The sequence below is a fragment of the Schistocerca serialis genome, chromosome 1 (genome assembly GCF_023864345.2).
Source record: "Schistocerca serialis cubense isolate TAMUIC-IGC-003099 chromosome 1, iqSchSeri2.2, whole genome shotgun sequence".
Taxonomy (NCBI): Eukaryota; Metazoa; Arthropoda; class Insecta; order Orthoptera; family Acrididae; genus Schistocerca; species Schistocerca serialis.
The window spans coordinates 752,364,595-752,381,990 of record NC_064638.1 but is presented as its reverse complement, the minus strand read 5'-3'; the positions used below and the strand labels follow the sequence as shown (position 1 = coordinate 752,381,990).

Genomic DNA, 17,396 nt, shown 5'->3' with positions numbered 1-17,396 from the left:
TCTCATATCTGTCAAATGATTTCTGTATTATCGTGGATCTGAAGCAGCATCTGACATACGTTCCATATTTTTGCAACGTGTATCGATTCCTTGTAGAAAACTGTCGATGCACTCTTAGTACTGACCTTCTCAGTTCGCAGCGTTCTGTATAGTACGGCTTGAAAATGCGTTTTCAGAAACCTCTAGGTAACGCCCCGCAGCTCTTCTACCTACCGGGCAAGGAGATTAGTGGCCCTTCCGCGACCTATTCTGGGCGCAAATTTGAATGGACGCAAATATCAGTGCGTGCAGTTTTCAGTACACTGTCTTCCCATCTTTTGTTTAATCCCCGTCGCTGCTTATTCATTTATTGCGATCGACACGATTTCTCAATAAAGTAAAAGATTGTTTGTTTTCTGGTCTTCACCCCAGATATAGGTTTGATACAGCTCTTCACGCTAGTCTATGTTGTGTAAGCCTCTTCATATCCGAGTAACTGCAACTTACATCCATTTGAATCTGCTTGCTGTATTCATCCTTTGGTCTTCTTCTATATGTCCTCTCAACCGACTCCTTCTAGTCAGGTTGTGCCATAAAATTCATTTTTCCCCTGTTTGATTCAGTACCACGTCATCAGTTACTCGATCTACCCATCCAATCTTCAACAAGCTCCTGTAGTACCCCATTTCAAAAGCTGGTCTTCTCTTCTCTGAACTATTTGTCGTCCACGTTTCGCTTCTACCCAAAGCTAAACACAAGACAACTATCCGCTTTTTTTATCAGTCTTCCGACTAGTTTGATGTATATGCCTGCCACGAATTACTCTCCTGTGCCAACTTCCTCATGATAACTTGAAAACGCCATGTCAGGGAAATACGGGACATAGTTCAAAATATCACAATCAAGTGGGTCCAAGAGCGCCTTGATGGCTAAGACTGTGTGAGGACGGGATTCGTACACCAAGCACATTCCTCTCGTCAATATTAGTTTTGAATGCTCCTTTTAAGTTTTATTAGGGCCTCACAATATCGCTGTGCATTGATGGTCTCCACCTGAGCAGAAATTCGACCAAAATGATGCCTTTTGGGCCCCAAAAAAATGAGGCCATGCTATTTTTTGCTCGAAAATTGTGGTTTTGAATTTTTAGCAGATGGGTAAACTGTGTGACACAACAGCGACGACTGTCTTTTTGTCTCAGGCGTGTAATGAACCACACACACTTCATCTCCAGTAACAAAAGAGCTCAGCAAATCCTCACCTTCCAATTCGCTCAAGAAACTCGCAGGAGCTACTGACTCCATTTTTCTTGTGCTGCTCTGTCAGCTGTTTTGAGACCCATCTTGCGCACAATTTCCGCTATCCCAGAATTCTTGTCAGTGTCTCGTATTAGAGAGTTCTGAAGCGTTATGGAAACATCGCAGAAATTTCATCCATTGTCAATTGGCGGTCTTCTCGAACAGTTTCCTCGATTTTTTGTACCAACTCATTATTCAAAATGGAAGGTCTTAGACTCCTCTGTTCGTCGTGAACTGAAACGACGCCTTTTGTACCGTTCCATAAAAATAATAACAATATAAGATTCTGTCATAGAATTAATGTCGCGACGACGAGAACACAATAACTCAGACGGCTGCTCCGCCACCTTTCATACGCCGCGGCTCTGCTGCGGGAGCCGCGCAACCCCATGTCGACGGATGACAGTAGTCAAAAACATTGTAAATAGGTTGTATAGATTTAGTTATTATTATTAGGTTAGTGTTGAAGCACTATTTGGTGTACATTCCATGTCCTCCCCTCCTATCCCTGAGCGTAGTTAACGTTAGTTGGGAAACAGACGACTTTCCGTAGCAGAGAAGCTCTACAGCGTAATACGAACTTAGTGACCAGAGATAGTCGGTTCACTGAAAAAAGCTTGGAGGTGGAGAGGCTGGTCACGGCAGCTTTTTCGCGCGTTCATCCCCTCCACTGAAGCCCAGTAAAAACGTTAGGTACCCACATATTCGGCAGACGGGGACAGTGTAAGAAGAACGGTAAGGGAGCAGACGTACCTTCAATACGCTTGTCTCCAAATTCAGAACAAAAGTATTTGAATATTTAATAAATGTACTAATCCGTTCTGTTTCTAGCACATCAATGCATAGGGAAAGACTTCATGTCGGCTTTCTGTGAAATTTGTTAAGATTTTCCTTAAAATGGAGAGAACTCTGTTCCTTGTTCCTCGCCACGTGGTAGCCAGTGCTGAAGTTTAAGCCTCTTACATTCCCCTGTTACATTAACTGCAAGCCCTTACAGCGTGTGAAATGACTAGATTAACGAAGGAAAACATCACCCTTCTGGCTAGTGAATTTCGTGACGGATTGTTCTTTGTAACACATGAGCCTTCATGTGGACCACGTGCACAGTGCCGCTCTTAAAGCAACTGTTGCCCACCGCCGATGAAGTCAGATGCCGAACGGAATCGATTCAGTGATCCTTACCGCTTCACGGCCCTTTTCACACACGCGTTAGGTCGAGTTTGCAAGCAGGATGCCGGGTGATGTGTTTGACCAGGGTCACGTGGTCATCGGCACAATAGACGAGCTCAGTAAGCTAGGCGCGCACACACGGAAGAAGTTTAGAAAGTGAAATGTTTTCTTGTACGCAAAAGGTGACCTCGTGTCCGTTAAAGATCTGAATGCGAGTAGTTAATCTCTGTTCTCTCCCCAGTACTCTCTATCTTATTATATTCCTATCTTATTGTACACTACTGGCCATTAAAATTGCTACACCACGAAGATGAAGTGCTACAAACGCGAAATTTAACCGGCAGGAAGAAGATGCTGTGATATGCAAATGATTAGCTTTTCAGAGCATTCACACAACGTTGGCGCCGGTGGCGACACCTACAACGTGCTGACATGAGGAAAGTTTCCAACCGATTTCTCATACACAAACAGCAGTTGACCCGCGTTGCCTGGTGAAACGTTGTTGTGATGCCTCGTGTAAGGAGGAGAAATGCGTACCATCACGTTTCCGACCTTGATAAAAGTCGGATTGTAGCCTATCGCGATTGCGGTTTATCGTATCGTGACAGTGCTGCTCGCGTTGGTCGAGATCCAATGACTGCATAGTAGAATATGGAATCGGTGGGTTCAGAAGGGTAATACGGAACGCCGTGCTGGATCCCAAGGGCCTCGTATCACTAGCAGTCGAGATGACAGGCATCTTATCCGCATGGCTGTAACGGATTATGCTGCCACGTCTAGATCTCTGAGTCAACAGATGGGGACATTTGCAAGACAACAACCATCTGCACGAACAGTTCGACGACGTTTGCAACAGCATGGACTATCAGCTCGGAGACGATGGCTGTGGTTACCCTTGACGCTGCATCACAGACAAGAGCGCCTGCGATGGTGTACTCAACGACGAACCTGGGTGCACGAAAGGTAAAACGTCATTTTTTCGGATGAATCCAGGTTCTGTTTTACACCATCATGATGGTCGCGTCCGTGTTTGGCAACATCGCGGTGAACGCACATTGGAAGCGTATATTCATCATCGCCATACTGGCGTATCACCCGGCGTAATGTTATGGGGTGCCATTGGTTACACGTCTCGGTCACCTCTTGTTCGCATTGACGGCACTTTGAACAGTAGACGTTACATTTCAGATGTGTTACGACCCGTGGCTCTACCCTTCATTCGATCCCTCCGAAAGCCTACATTTCAGCAGCATAATGCACGACCGCATGTTGCAGGTCGTGTACGGGCGTTTTCCAGCACATTCTCCAGATTTCTCACCAATTGAAAACGTCTGGTCAATGGTGGCCGAGCAACTGGTTCGTCACAATACGCCAGTCACTACTCTTGATGAACTGTGGTATCGTGTTGAAGCTGCATGGGCAGCTGTACCTGTACACGCCATCCAAGATCTGACTCAATGGCCAGGCGTATCAAATGGTTCAAATGGCTCTGAGCACTATGGGACTTAACTTCTAAGGTCATCAGTCCCCTAGAACTTAGAACTAATTAAACCTAACTAAACTAAGGACATCACACACATCCATGCCCGATGCAGGATTCGAACCTGCGACCGTAGCGGTCGCGCGGTTCCAGACTGTAGCGCCTAGAACCGCTCGGCCACCTCGGCCGGCCCCAGGCGTATCAAGGTCGTTATTACGGCCAGAGGTGGTTGTTATGGGTCCTGATCTCTCATAATCTATGCACCCAAATTGCGTGAAAATGTAATTACATGTCAGTTCTAGTACAATATATTTGTCCAATGAATACTGGTTTATCATCTTCATTTCTTCTTTGTGTAGCAATTTTAATGGCCAGTAGTGTATTTGATTTCTCATTTCGTGTAGTGGAATGCATGCACACTAAAATAACGAATTACGGGTTGTGGCAAGTTGACGCAGTCCCAACAACTCTCTCACGTTGAAACGTCCCCTTTGAACAATTATACACGACTGTGCTTAACCTGACACACAATATTTTGTTAGCGCAACGCAATCTGACTTTCAAAATTCCCTACAAAAGAATGGCCCTGACTAACATTAAACTATACCTTTCACAAATCACTTACCTCACAAAAATCTTCGCTGCTCAAGCTACTGCAATACAGCGAGCGCCACTACTGCCAGCTAAATAAAAGATTCAAACTATGGAAGGCACTAACTACTGATAGGGATAGTTAGCAAATGAAAGATATTAATAGAGAACAAACAATGTATTTACCTTAATATCATCACAAGTCATAATATATATATCAGTTCATGACAAATTACAAATCTCCGCCATCTCTCTCCCCACATTCACCACTGCTGGCGGCTCACCTCCAACTGCGCAACGCTACGCGCTGTTCACAGCCAGCTGCCGCTGCCCAACACTACAATGGCGAGTATTACAACAATGCAAAGCAGACACAGACTGCCCACAGCACAGCCAGTGATTTTCATACAGAGGTGGCGTTACCAATGAAAAAACCTAAACAGCCTAGGCGGCTCACCTCCAACTGCGCAACGCTACGCGCTGTTCACAGCCAGCTGCCGCTGCCCAACACTACAATGGCGAGTATTACAACAATGCAAAGCAGACACAGACTGCCCACAGCACAGCCAGTGATTTTCATACAGAGGTGGCGTTACCAATGAAAAAACCTAAACAGCCTACTTACATAGCCCCCATGCTCCCCACAAAAATTTTTACAAATAGGATTGGGCAGTGGCCAATACAGAATTGAAAAAAAAATTTTTCGTAATTACAATAACAAAGAAATCAAATGCACACACTTATTGATACAACGTTGGTCAAAAGCTAAAAATTTCTCACAGTCCATAAAGACAGTCCACATTGTTCATCACAGTAAAATAGTGTTTTTCTCAAAGTCTGAGCAGTAGAAGAAAATGCACACGGAAGTAGTGGATTTCCATGCAGTCTTGAAGAAGTAGTGTTGTCCTTCCAACGGAAAGTCAGTGCTGAATCTCGACATGCTGACAGGTAATGGGCCACAACAGAGCAAACCCACTGCAGAGTCAGTCGAAGTTTTGATGAATATTGGTAGGTAGGTCATCACAGAGCAGACCCACTGGAGTCCTGGTAGAGATTGTGGTATTGGTGGGCCACCAGAGGTGCAGACCCCACTGCAGTCCTTGTAGAAATAATGGTATTGATGAATCATCAAAGATGTAGACCTACTGTAGTCCTTGTAGACACGGCCAGCAGCCATCTGTTGCGACTGTGCAGGTGCACAATCACCATCGAAGAGTCTTGCGGAGAATATAGCAAGTCCATAAACCACCCCTTGTCCACTCACAAAAAATTTGTTTGACATGTCCTTAGAACCAGCAATGCTGTTATCCAGTCCCTTGCGGAATTATTAACACATGTGCAAACACTAACAGTCCCAACTTCTCACATATTGTCCATATACTATGACCAACAGAAACGTGTGCAGTGAAATGTAACTTAAAAGTTAATAATATCATGAACTGGTGACAATTACAATTTTATAACATAATAATACAATAACAAAGGTACAGAATACATTATTAAAAACATAACAATACAGATAACATCTGTAGTACAGGCTTTACAAAAGAATCGAACTAACATAGACATCAGTGTTACAGGAATTATGACATGAGTACGTACATAAAAGATCAGAATAACTTTCGAAACATCAACTTCACACATAAGCATTTAAACAGAGTAAATAAAGTAAATAACATATTATTAATGCCAATTATATTTGATGATAACAGTATTCCTCATCATAGTGAATGTAGCTTAATATTAAAAGAGGGAAAAATTCTATGAAACTACACAGAGACAGGAAGAAAACAACTACACAAGGGTACACAAACACATAGTGGGATAACACCAATAGTAAAGGACAGGGTTCGTTTTCAGTGTAACATTTGGTACTGCAGTCCAACCCAAAACTTCATTCTATAGATCTTTCGTCTTATTTCAACCTTTGCTTCCCCCAAAAAAATCTTATCCAAGCATGCTTTCTGTATTCTGTTCATATTTCTTTCAAAATAATTATTTCTGATTGTACAATACTCATTTGGGCCCAAATCCTTTTTATATAACTTCGCAATGCATTCTTTACCTATTCTCCATAGTCAGTTTCTCATATAGTCTACCCCCTCTTAAGCTAACTTAAATCTACTGAGCTCAGATGCTAAACTAAGGGACGAGGCAATGCAGCAGCACGTAAAACAATTATTATAAACAGCAATGCAAAAAATGCAAATTGGCAAAGCTAGCAGCATAAATGAGCAAAAGTCAAATTCAATAACACTATGCCTGGCAAACAGCAGCAACTTATACCTAAACATGACATAGCGCAAGCAGAAAAAAATATTACACTAAAATGGCCATGTCTAATACCTATGTCACATCTTAACATTAGAGTGATGCATCACAATTTATTCTACAAAAGAAATTACCAAGTACTTGAAAAGAAAACTATGTGTTACTGTTATTAGTTCCTTCTTATTGTTCTTTCCTTTCCAAGTGCTCCCTTTTTTTAAAGAATGTGGATCATAAAATAATTATTTAATAGATCTGTTGACAGAAAGTGTTCACATTAGCAAATGCATTTCATTTTATAAAAGCAATGCTGCAACACAGCTGAAAAACAGGTATCAAATGAAATAAGCAGTTACGCAAACCAAAGCATAAAAATATCATTCAATAGTCATGTGACATTTCATAAGTTAGTAGAAATTCTCTCAACTCTCGTAGAAAGACGCTTGTCGTAATCAGGTGTGCAGATGTACGAATATTTCCCATCAATTCATAAGCATTTCAGTAATTAGCACAAAGTGCGAGTAATCATATGTTTTCAAGTAACGAGGGTGTCGCATTAGCGATGAAAGGCACACCCTAATGGCTTGTTCTCCAGGTGTTTGACACGTCCCACGTCCCCTTTTTTTTCTACCTGTGCCGCTGAAAAGGGCTCGCAATAATGGCTTTTTCTCCAGGCGTCTGACACAGCTGGGTGCCCGCGACGCATTACGTGCAGGTGGTCACTTGACTTTCTTACGGAAATATTTACCGCTACAGTGACAGCCTCACATAAAAATATTTCACAGGTCAAGAATTAGCGTTGCAAATCTGTAGAAACAAAATCCTATGAATATAACAGTGTCCAAAAAATGTTCAGTGGCATTGTGATACATTCACACATGATTCACACATGTCATAACTCTTAAAGTACGATTCTTGGTTTCCAACATCCTTTTTCACAAGTCAAGAGTCCCTACCCACTATTCATTACTCCTTACCTTATTACACATATACGTATCCATCGACACTCGTCAATATTTCGTCATTATAAATATGAAGCATAATCAAATAACTCATATAGCCTCAGCCTATTAATCGTAAACATACCTCAGCAGCATAATACACATCGTCGTCGTAAAAATAACATCATAACACCTCGGTCAAATCTCAAAATCGTCGTAGCTTCCTCCAATAATTAAAAAAATTCTCTGCTCATGTCAAAAGTGTCATCTGCCTCAAACGTACTTTAAAAATCATAATCCCTTTACCAAATACATCATTCAAAGCTCTCATAGTATCACAATGGTTCCAAAAAAATATGAAGAGTTCACACAGTACAGACAAAATACAATTTCGTAAGTGTGAAGTTATCCAACGGTGTAATTACGTAAACATGTGTCACTGATGTAGTAAAAATAAATGTTTGTCTCTCTCAGTTAAATGATCAGATAGCTGTGTAATTATGTGTTAGAGAAATATGGTACCGATGTGTAAAGTTGTGTAAGCAAATACCATATTAGCTAGGGCTCCTTGTGGTTGCCACACACATGGTACACAAAGTAGGCGTATACCCCCCTGAGGATTAATGTAATTATACCCTCAGGTGCTACAGATTATTGCAATGGAATGAAATGTATCACGGAAAAACTTTGTATCATTGTGTTTCAAATATCTTTGAAAATAAATGTTTTTAGTACAAAATTGATCACTCAAATACGTGTCCTGTAGCGCTAAATGTGCGTCTTGTTGCAACATAATCTCTGTGGAAGTGTCGTAGTTATCGTCCCCCAAAGCTAAGTTCTGCAGAAGTCAATGTACTGACCTCATGATAAACAAAGTGAAATGCTTTGCGTATAGATATCATACTTATTACGCTCATTGCCGTGATGAAGAAAGTACTGTGCTGTAACGTATTGTTGTGCTACAGAAAAGGCTGTCTCCTTGTAGCTATACCATAAAAGTTACTACTAAAACATGTTTTACTTTCCAGAATAATACAGAAAAACTGTGCAGATATAAAACAGAAACACCGCAAAATCAACATTGTAAATTGTCACTCATTAGTAGCGTCGTGATAAAATCGTGTAGCTGTCACATAAACTAACTATTGTCTCATCTGGTATCTCACAGAAAGTACTTTAAATCCGGAATGTATTTTCAAGTAAACCAAAATGTTGCATTAAAATCTCATTAGCAGTACTGGTAAATGTTCTAAGTATGTGAGCTTTATAGTCGTTACGTAATCGTGCAACAAACAAGCAGGAATGCACACACACAATAACACTGTGTCGTCTGTCCACAATAACAATGCATTCGTAATTTCTGTTTAAATAATTTCTCTTGGTTCTTGGCTGGATATTTAACTTCAAACATTGTTGCATGGTAACAGTTTCTAAAGCATACTAGTAACGTGAAGTGAAACGTTTTATGGCAAAGACAAAGTTAAAAGACAGATTATCTGTCAATAAATGGTTTTACATGTGGAATGTGGTGTAAACCGTTACTCTTCATAGTACTCAGAGTTTGAACTTGAATGCAATTGTCATGCGGTATACGTCGGCAAAGAATACTGGAATTTTTCTCAAGGTTAGCGTCTATGTTATTTTTCCCTGAGCCAGCCGGCGCACGCGGGTGCCTGCGGTGCGAGTCATTGTCTGCTACCTCTTTGTTGGCGCGCGCCGTTATTGGGATTTGGAGACCTAACTTCTACAAATTCACCGTGACGAGAGGGCCCTGCTCTGTTTGAATCCCGCCAGTTCTGATGCAGTTCAGGTCTATCGTTACGATCATATCGTCTGTCGTCATGTCGGTAGATGCCATAGTTTCTTTCTTGTCGGTCACGTGGTGGAGAATTTCTCCCTGAATCGAAACTGCGCGCTGGACCGTTGCGTCTAAAGTTATTCTGTCTCCCCTGATAATATTTATTTTGGTTCCCATATTGTCTGTTTCTCTGATTGTCTCTGTGATAGTCATTACCACGGAGAGGTGATCTTTCCCTGTAGTTATTACTACTCTGCCAACGGTTGTCATACGGGTGTTGTCTATTTTGGTCACGATTTGTGTTGTGAGAATAGCCTTGTCGTGTCCAGTTATTACTTCTTTCATCGCGGATTTGCGACGGATGTGACCTGTAATTGTTGTGTTCCTGGTTTCGCGTTCCGCGATTGTCAGTGTCAATTTCCAGTTCTTGTAACAGACCCTGAAATGCTTCAATGTCATCTTTGCAACGTCCTGCTAAAATAATATGTCGTAAATGTTCAGGCAATTTGAGTAAGCAAATGCGGATGAGTTCTGAGGGGCTGTATGGGTTTGAAAGATATTGATTCTTATGCAACATGTCTTCAAAATATTTGACAAGACTGGAAAATTCAGATTGTTCAAAGTGTTTCATCATCATGATGCTATGTTTTACACGGTCTTGTGTCGCTTGAGACCAATACGCTGAGAGGAAGGCATGATAAAAATCTCCTTCACTGTGACAATCGTGAATGACCGATCGCATTCTTACACCTGGTTCATTCTCTAAGTAGCCACACATAAATTCTAACCTATGCTCCAATGACCAGTTGGGAGGGAAACAATGAGAGAATTGATGGAGCCACGCTTGTGGATGAATGTCGTTGGCAGAATTCTTAAACGTTTTGAATTTACGTGTAGTAATGAACAGCTTATAGTCAAAATCATCGTGTCTGCGAGTAGCATCTCGGTCATAGTTACGTCGTGTCGGCGGTTCCATCTCAAAATTCGGTGTACCTTGCCAATTTCTTTCATAATTACCGAAATGCCCTGTGTTATTATTTTGTGGCTTTTGCGTATTTCTAAGTTCCTCTTCCCATGTTGGAGCGCGAGTGTCTTCTGAAATACGTAATTCTTGTATTACCTGTGTCAGCTGATCTTGTACTTCCCGGATTTCTCTTTGGTGTTGCGTATCAATTTGATTCAGATTTTGTTTCAGTTTCCTAATTTGTTCGCTCTGTTCTGTGTCATTAAAGACTACCGGTTTTGCGTCATTCAGATTATCATCTACCTTCGTAGATAAATTATTTAGCTGATCCGAAAGTTGAACTACTTTCTCTGATAATGAACACATTTCCTCAGTGTGTTTTTCTGAACCAAGTTTCAGAGTGTCCATTTGTGTTGAAATCGAATCTACTGTGTCCTTTAAGTTATCCTGAGTTTTTGCAAGTTGCGTAACCGAATCGGTAGATGCAACTGAGTCAAATTTAGCTTGCAAGGTCTCATGATTTTCATGAACAATAATTTGCAGTTCTTTTATGGCTGCTTCATGATTCTGTAATGCATTTTCATGCCGCGAAAAAATAGGTTGAAAATGCTCACAAATTTGTGTTTTTACGTCATTACAGACTTTTTGACATTTCGATTCAATGTGACGTAACTCAGCAGTTAAATCCTCACGTGTTCGTTCAAGAGTTTGCTCCAATGAGTCTAACTTTTTAAGATTTTGTTCCATTGTGTCTAACTTTTGAAGCTTTTGCTGTGTTTGTCTCTGATTTTGTTCCATTGTGTCTAACTTTTTGAGATTTTGTTCCACTGTGTCTAACTTTTTGAGATTTTGTTCCACTGTGTCTAACTTTTTAAGATTTTGTCCCATTTGTCTCTGATTTTGTTCCATTTGTTGCATTAATTGCAATAATAATGTATTAGTGTCTGGAATCTGTTTCTCTACGCTTTTCGGCAGTGCATTTGCACCGGCAACATTCACATTTTGACAAGCAGAAAATGTGTCTTGACTTATTTGAGAAAACGGTGAGGAACCAAAACCTGAATCTACAGTATTTGCGAGATTGTTTCCTGTCATTTCGGATTCCTGAGGCGAGCTGTTGCCGACCGATCGTTCGATAATGCGTCCCTCTTCACTAATTGTTTCACTGTCCACGCCATTGTTTGTCGCCCGCTCCATTTCCCTATGCACAATTACCAAATTACTACTTTGAACATCAGTTAATTCATTACTCTGCGGCGCTAACACACTGCTTTCATCTTCACTGTCATTTCTCAGTTTACTTTGGAGCCTAGTATTACGTTTTTCAAACGCCATTATTGTCACAATATTTCACACGACAACACAGAAAAGCACAATTTGAAGAGCAAAAATAAGAGAACACATTAACATAACACTGAAAAAATATCTAGTTAATTGCACGCGCTGCTGAGAAATACTTGGTGTAAAACTGCATGCATGCTACAACTGTTTTACTGTACCACAATGAAAGACTGTAACTACAAAGGAAAATATCTCTATAATTACGCGCTAGCAATAAACAAAATCTACACTAATTACACAAACTACAAGAAAAAAATCAGAAGATTCCAGTGAGGTATCCTAGGCTAAGGGTCGACATATGAAACGTCCCCTTTGAACAATTATACACGACTGTGCTTAACCTGACACACAATATTTTGTTAGCGCAACGCAATCTGACTTTCAAAATTCCCTACAAAAGAATGGCCCTGACTAACATTAAACTATACCTTTCACAAATCACTTACCTCACAAAAATCTTCGCTGCTCAAGCTACTGCAATACAGCGAGCGCCACTACTGCCAGCTAAATAAAAGATTCAAACTATGGAAGGCACTAACTACTGATAGGGATAGTTAGCAAATGAAAGATATTAATAGAGAACAAACAATGTATTTACCTTAATATCATCACAAGTCATAATATATATATCAGTTCATGACAAATTACAAATCTCCGCCATCTCTCTCCCCACATTCACCACTGCTGGCGGCTCACCTCCAACTGCGCAACGCTACGCGCTGTTCACAGCCAGCTGCCGCTGCCCAACACTACAATGGCGAGTATTACAACAATGCAAAGCAGACACAGACTGCCCACAGCACAGCCAGTGATTTTCATACAGAGGTGGCGTTACCAATGAAAAAACCTAAACAGCCTACTTACAACGTGTTTACGCAATGTACGCTCATAATGATAATAAGTCTCTATCTTAATAGCTTTGTGTGTCAATGAAGGTTTTGTCTAAATCGTAGTGATGTTAATATTTGTCTTAGGCGTGGTGTATGTCGATGACAATGTTATGCTATTCAGTTAATTCAGTTAATAAATAATTAAATGATGAATAGAAGAATCTTTAACATGCAGACAAACATCCCCTGTAAAGCAGCAGGATAAGTCGGATGCCACCAGCACATGCCGACTAGAAAACTCCTCCCGAACACGCCATGAAGGCCCAATGGTACTGACCGGCCGCCGTGTCATCCGCAGCTCATAGACGTCACTGGCTGCGGATACAGAGATCAGCACACCGCTCTCCCGGCCGTATGTCAGTTTCCGAGACCGGAAACGCTACTTTTCAATCAAGTAGCTCTTCAGTTTGCCTCACAAGGGCTGAGTGCACCCCGCTTTCCAACAGCGCTCGGCAGACCGGATGGTCACCCATCCAAGTGCTAACCCAGCCCCACAGCGCTTAACTTCGGTGATCTGACGGGAAGCGGTATTACCACTGCGGCAAGGCCGTTGGCACAAGCCGACTAGACAAAAATACAATGATCACTGGGTCACATATTAGCATGTGTAACCCCCAGTGCCTTTGATTACCAGTAAGTGTGAAAGAGTAAAGAAACGTTCTGCTCTTCTCTTTGGACCTCTCTCATTCTCTCCCTAGTTATCCGTTGCGCGATTATAATATCAGGCAATATTAATTCACAAAATCGATTTTCGGTCACTTAGTGACCATCTTCAGTGCTGTAATATATAACTTAAATTAGTAAGCACTGGTGTCAAACAGCTTACGGCTATCACATAGTCTATGTGATCGCCGTAAGCTTATTGACACCAGTGCTTACTAATTTAAGTTATATATAACAGCACTGAAGATGTCACTAAGTGACCGAAAATCGATTTTGCGATAATAAACAAAAATATACGACCAATGCTGTCTATCCTTCCAAGTATACCCATTATCTGGTCGTAGTGCACAGGACACTATGGAGTCGCCAATCAATAATATTAATTCAAGTAACTATTGCCGTAAACTGCCGGTTTTCTCTCATTCTTGGCCTTTTTCCACGGTTGTGAACCGGAAGTAAAGCAATTCCACGCATGTTTGAGGACTGTTCCAACAGTAAAGGGGTGCGTCCCAAAGAACAGTTTGAATAATAATAAAGAAGGGACAAATTCGAATGATCATACAGACTAGGTATAGGAAAGCAAGCAGTCGTTAAGTTTCATTTGGTCTCTCCCTCTCCCAGAATTACTAATTCTCTTCTGTTTCTCACCTCCCCACAGCCGTCTGCTTTCACAACATTTGTTCTGTCTCCACTAAACTCTCTGCACCACAACTCTCTGCACCACTCAAACACACTCCTGTTCATAGGACCTTCCCCGTAAACCGTTTTGATTCGCGTTAACATTTCGATAGGTGTAATTCCTTCCGCGAGTAGCAAGCGGATCACAGCATGAGGCGCACAAAAAAAGGTTGAAATGGCTCTGAGCACTATGGGACTTAACATCTGAGGTCATCAGTCCCCTGGAACTTAGAACTACTTAAACCTAACTAACCTAAGGACCTCACACACATCCACGCCCGAAGCAGGATTCGAACCTGCGACCGTAGCAGTCGCGCGATTCCGGACTGAAGAACCGCTGAAGAACCGCTAGGCCACCGCGGCCGGCTGAGGCGCACATTTGGCGGTATTTCTTACCGACGTCTTCCTCGCAACTAGACACTTGCAATGGCGGTTTAAGTACTATCGTGTTTTTCCAATGCTCGCTCTGGTCATGGGATCCCCCTCGCCACTCATTGTTGCCAATCCTCAAAAAATAAGAAAATAAAAACACAGTCCGTTGTGGTCACAGGACACTTACATTCTGAATATGCCTTGTACGCAGGCAGCGGAAGCACCAGCCGTTACGGACGTTCCCCGTGCCGTGAATACAATTTTCGAGGTCGGCGGAAGGCCCACTGGCGTTATCGGATTCCCGGTTCGGTGACTCCACGTACAACCGAGCTGCCTTTTTACACACTGCCTCAGCACGTGCCGGTCCGCAGAGCCATTAACGACGGAAAACTAACCGTCTTTACAGCAACCCTTCGTACACACTCATCTTGGGAACGCGTTCCCAACAATACTTGTCATCCACAGACAGCTGAACTGTCAAATATTACGTGGTTTCATTTTAATATGCTACATTTTGCCAGGTCCGGATATAGTGATGGGGTGGAAGGGGAGGGGGGGACAAATCAGTGTTCTGCTCCCCTCCCCCCCCCCCGCCCCCCCCCCCTCCGGGCGGCAATTTCAGGGAGAACCATATTCATACTATTCAAAAAAAAAAAAATTGTTTTATAAAGTGCCTAGCATCCAGCGCACGTTAGTCTATCGATTGTTCATACGATTTTGTGTTGGTTTTTGAAAATTTTTGAACACATTCCAAATTCATTTCTGAACGAATCATAAGCTGATTTTTGAATGCGTGCAAAGCGTATGTTTCTGCTAGGGAAATCCTCATCGCATCAAGAAATAGAAAACTTTCCCGCAGGCAAAAGGGAATGAGGCTACACGAGCTGAGCCGAATAAACCAGAACGGTTGAATACCAAACGTTGTTTGTTTGTAGGGTTGAGGTAATCAAATAGAGAAACTACATCAGTCTTGGGTACGATTCGTATTAATAGCTTTTTCAGTATTAGACAACGACAGTTTGATTTTCCATGTAGCAAAACGTTTGACCAACTTTGATAAGGTGATAGATTCTTTCGCAGAAAGGAAAGCACGCCGTGGAAAGTTGTAGCAAGATTAGAGAGCAAAAAATGCTATTGCCTAAGGATTGAGCAAATGTGTACTGTCTTGCTTGTCTCATGTCTTTACTGGTTTTATGTTTCCAACATTTAATTTTATGTCACAAAAAAGAGAAAGTTATTAGATAACAGGCAATAAAGAGTGCAAATTTTGTAAAGAGTTCTTATTCTCCAAGTCACAAATAATCCCGCCCAGTATTCATTGTGTCTTTTTTAAGGGAGCTAGAATGTGAAACCGGCCGCCTGGGAGCAGAAGAGACAGCGCTGTCCTAGATATCGATTTGATGGTTTCCATTACGAAATATACCCTTTTGAATTCCACAGAGCGAAATACAGTGACATGCGATGGAGGAATGCTGTGTAAGGAGGCGTGGCACTGCACTTTGGCACACTTAAGACCAAGTCACAAGTTTTACCTTTTCTCGAACGTATGTTTTGTATATCAGCCTCTTCAGAAAAACGTGCGCTACAAGATGAACGTATTTTTGAAAAATTGATTTATTTTTTAATTTTTGACGCTCCAGTGGGAGGCAGGGGGCGCGCGGAGAGGGGGGGGGGGCGGACGCCAAAATCAAGTTTTTGCCCCGGTTTGGAAATATAGTAGATTCGGGGCTGAATTTTGCAGTAGCAATAGAGTGAATGCTGGAAGTGAATACCTTTTTGGCGATCGACACAACTTTATTATCAATCACAAATGAGTTCTAGCTCGAATTTTGCTGGTCAATTCTGATTAACAAAAAGGAGCCGGCAACACGTCAGCTATATCAGCTATATATTTTAACTCCCAATACGCGCTGCAAAATGTCCATACTTTGCAGTAGGCTTAACATTCTATTTCGTCACACAATCCTCTCGTGCATAACATTCGAAGCTAATTAAGTATTTATATTAGGGAAGTGTTGTCACTGTTGACAAAAGACCATCGTTCACAAGCTTCGAAAAGTCGTTGACATGTGTCATCGCAATTCAAATGACCTTAGCGACTAAAAAGTATTCTACGCAAGCTCGTTATGGGAGAAATTATACCTGATGCGGCACACCACATACTCCCCTCTTGTGCCAACCTTTTCATCTCCTAGTGGCATTTGCACCCTACATCCTGAATTATGCGATGGATATAGTCAAATCTCTATCTTCCCCTACAGTTTTTATTGCCTACAGTTTCGGTTAGCACCCTGGAAGTTATTCCCTGATGTGTCAAAGTTTTCCATACGTTCCTTTCCTCGGCAATTCTGCGTACAAACTCCTCATTCCTTATCACACCAGTCAGACTGATCTGTAGCACCACATCTCAAACGTTTCGATTATCTTCTGTTTCGGTTTTACCACTGTCCACGGTTCACTGCCATAGAATGGTGTGTTCTAATTGTACATTCTCAGAAATTTCTTACTCTACTTAAGGCCTGTGTTTGACACCAGTAGACCTCTCTTGGTGAGGAACGTCCATTTTGCCAGTGCTACTCTGTTTTTTATATCGTCCTTGGTCCGTCCGTCAAGGGTTATTTTGCTGCCTAGGTAGCGGAATTCCTTAACTTCATCTAATTCGTGATCACCGGTTATGGTAAGTTCTCGCTGTTGTCATTTGTGCCACTTCTCATTACTTTCATCTTTCTTCGATTTACTCTCAATCCGTATTCTGTACTCATTAGACCGTTCACTCCATTCAACAGGTCTTGTAATTTTTGTTCACTTTCACCCTGAATTTTAATACCATCCTTGAACTTTTTTTACCTCATTGTTTCTTCGATTAGAGATTGAACAGTAGGAACGAAAGAGTGCATCGCTGTCTTACGTCGTTTTTAATCCGAGCAATGTTTTCTAGGTCTTCCAGTCTTGTTGTTCCCTCTTGC

The 17,396-nt window shown here is 41.7% G+C and overlaps 1 protein-coding gene and 1 pseudogene across 2 annotated transcripts in view; both read right to left on the bottom strand.

The window, feature by feature from the left end:
• LOC126482072 (lipopolysaccharide-induced tumor necrosis factor-alpha factor homolog) overlaps positions 1–17,396 on the bottom strand; it is a 349,685-nt gene that overhangs the window by 224,502 nt on the left and 107,787 nt on the right. The gene's annotated exons all lie outside the window — the stretch shown is intronic.
• Positions 13,155–13,272, bottom strand: LOC126426466 (5S ribosomal RNA; annotated as a pseudogene).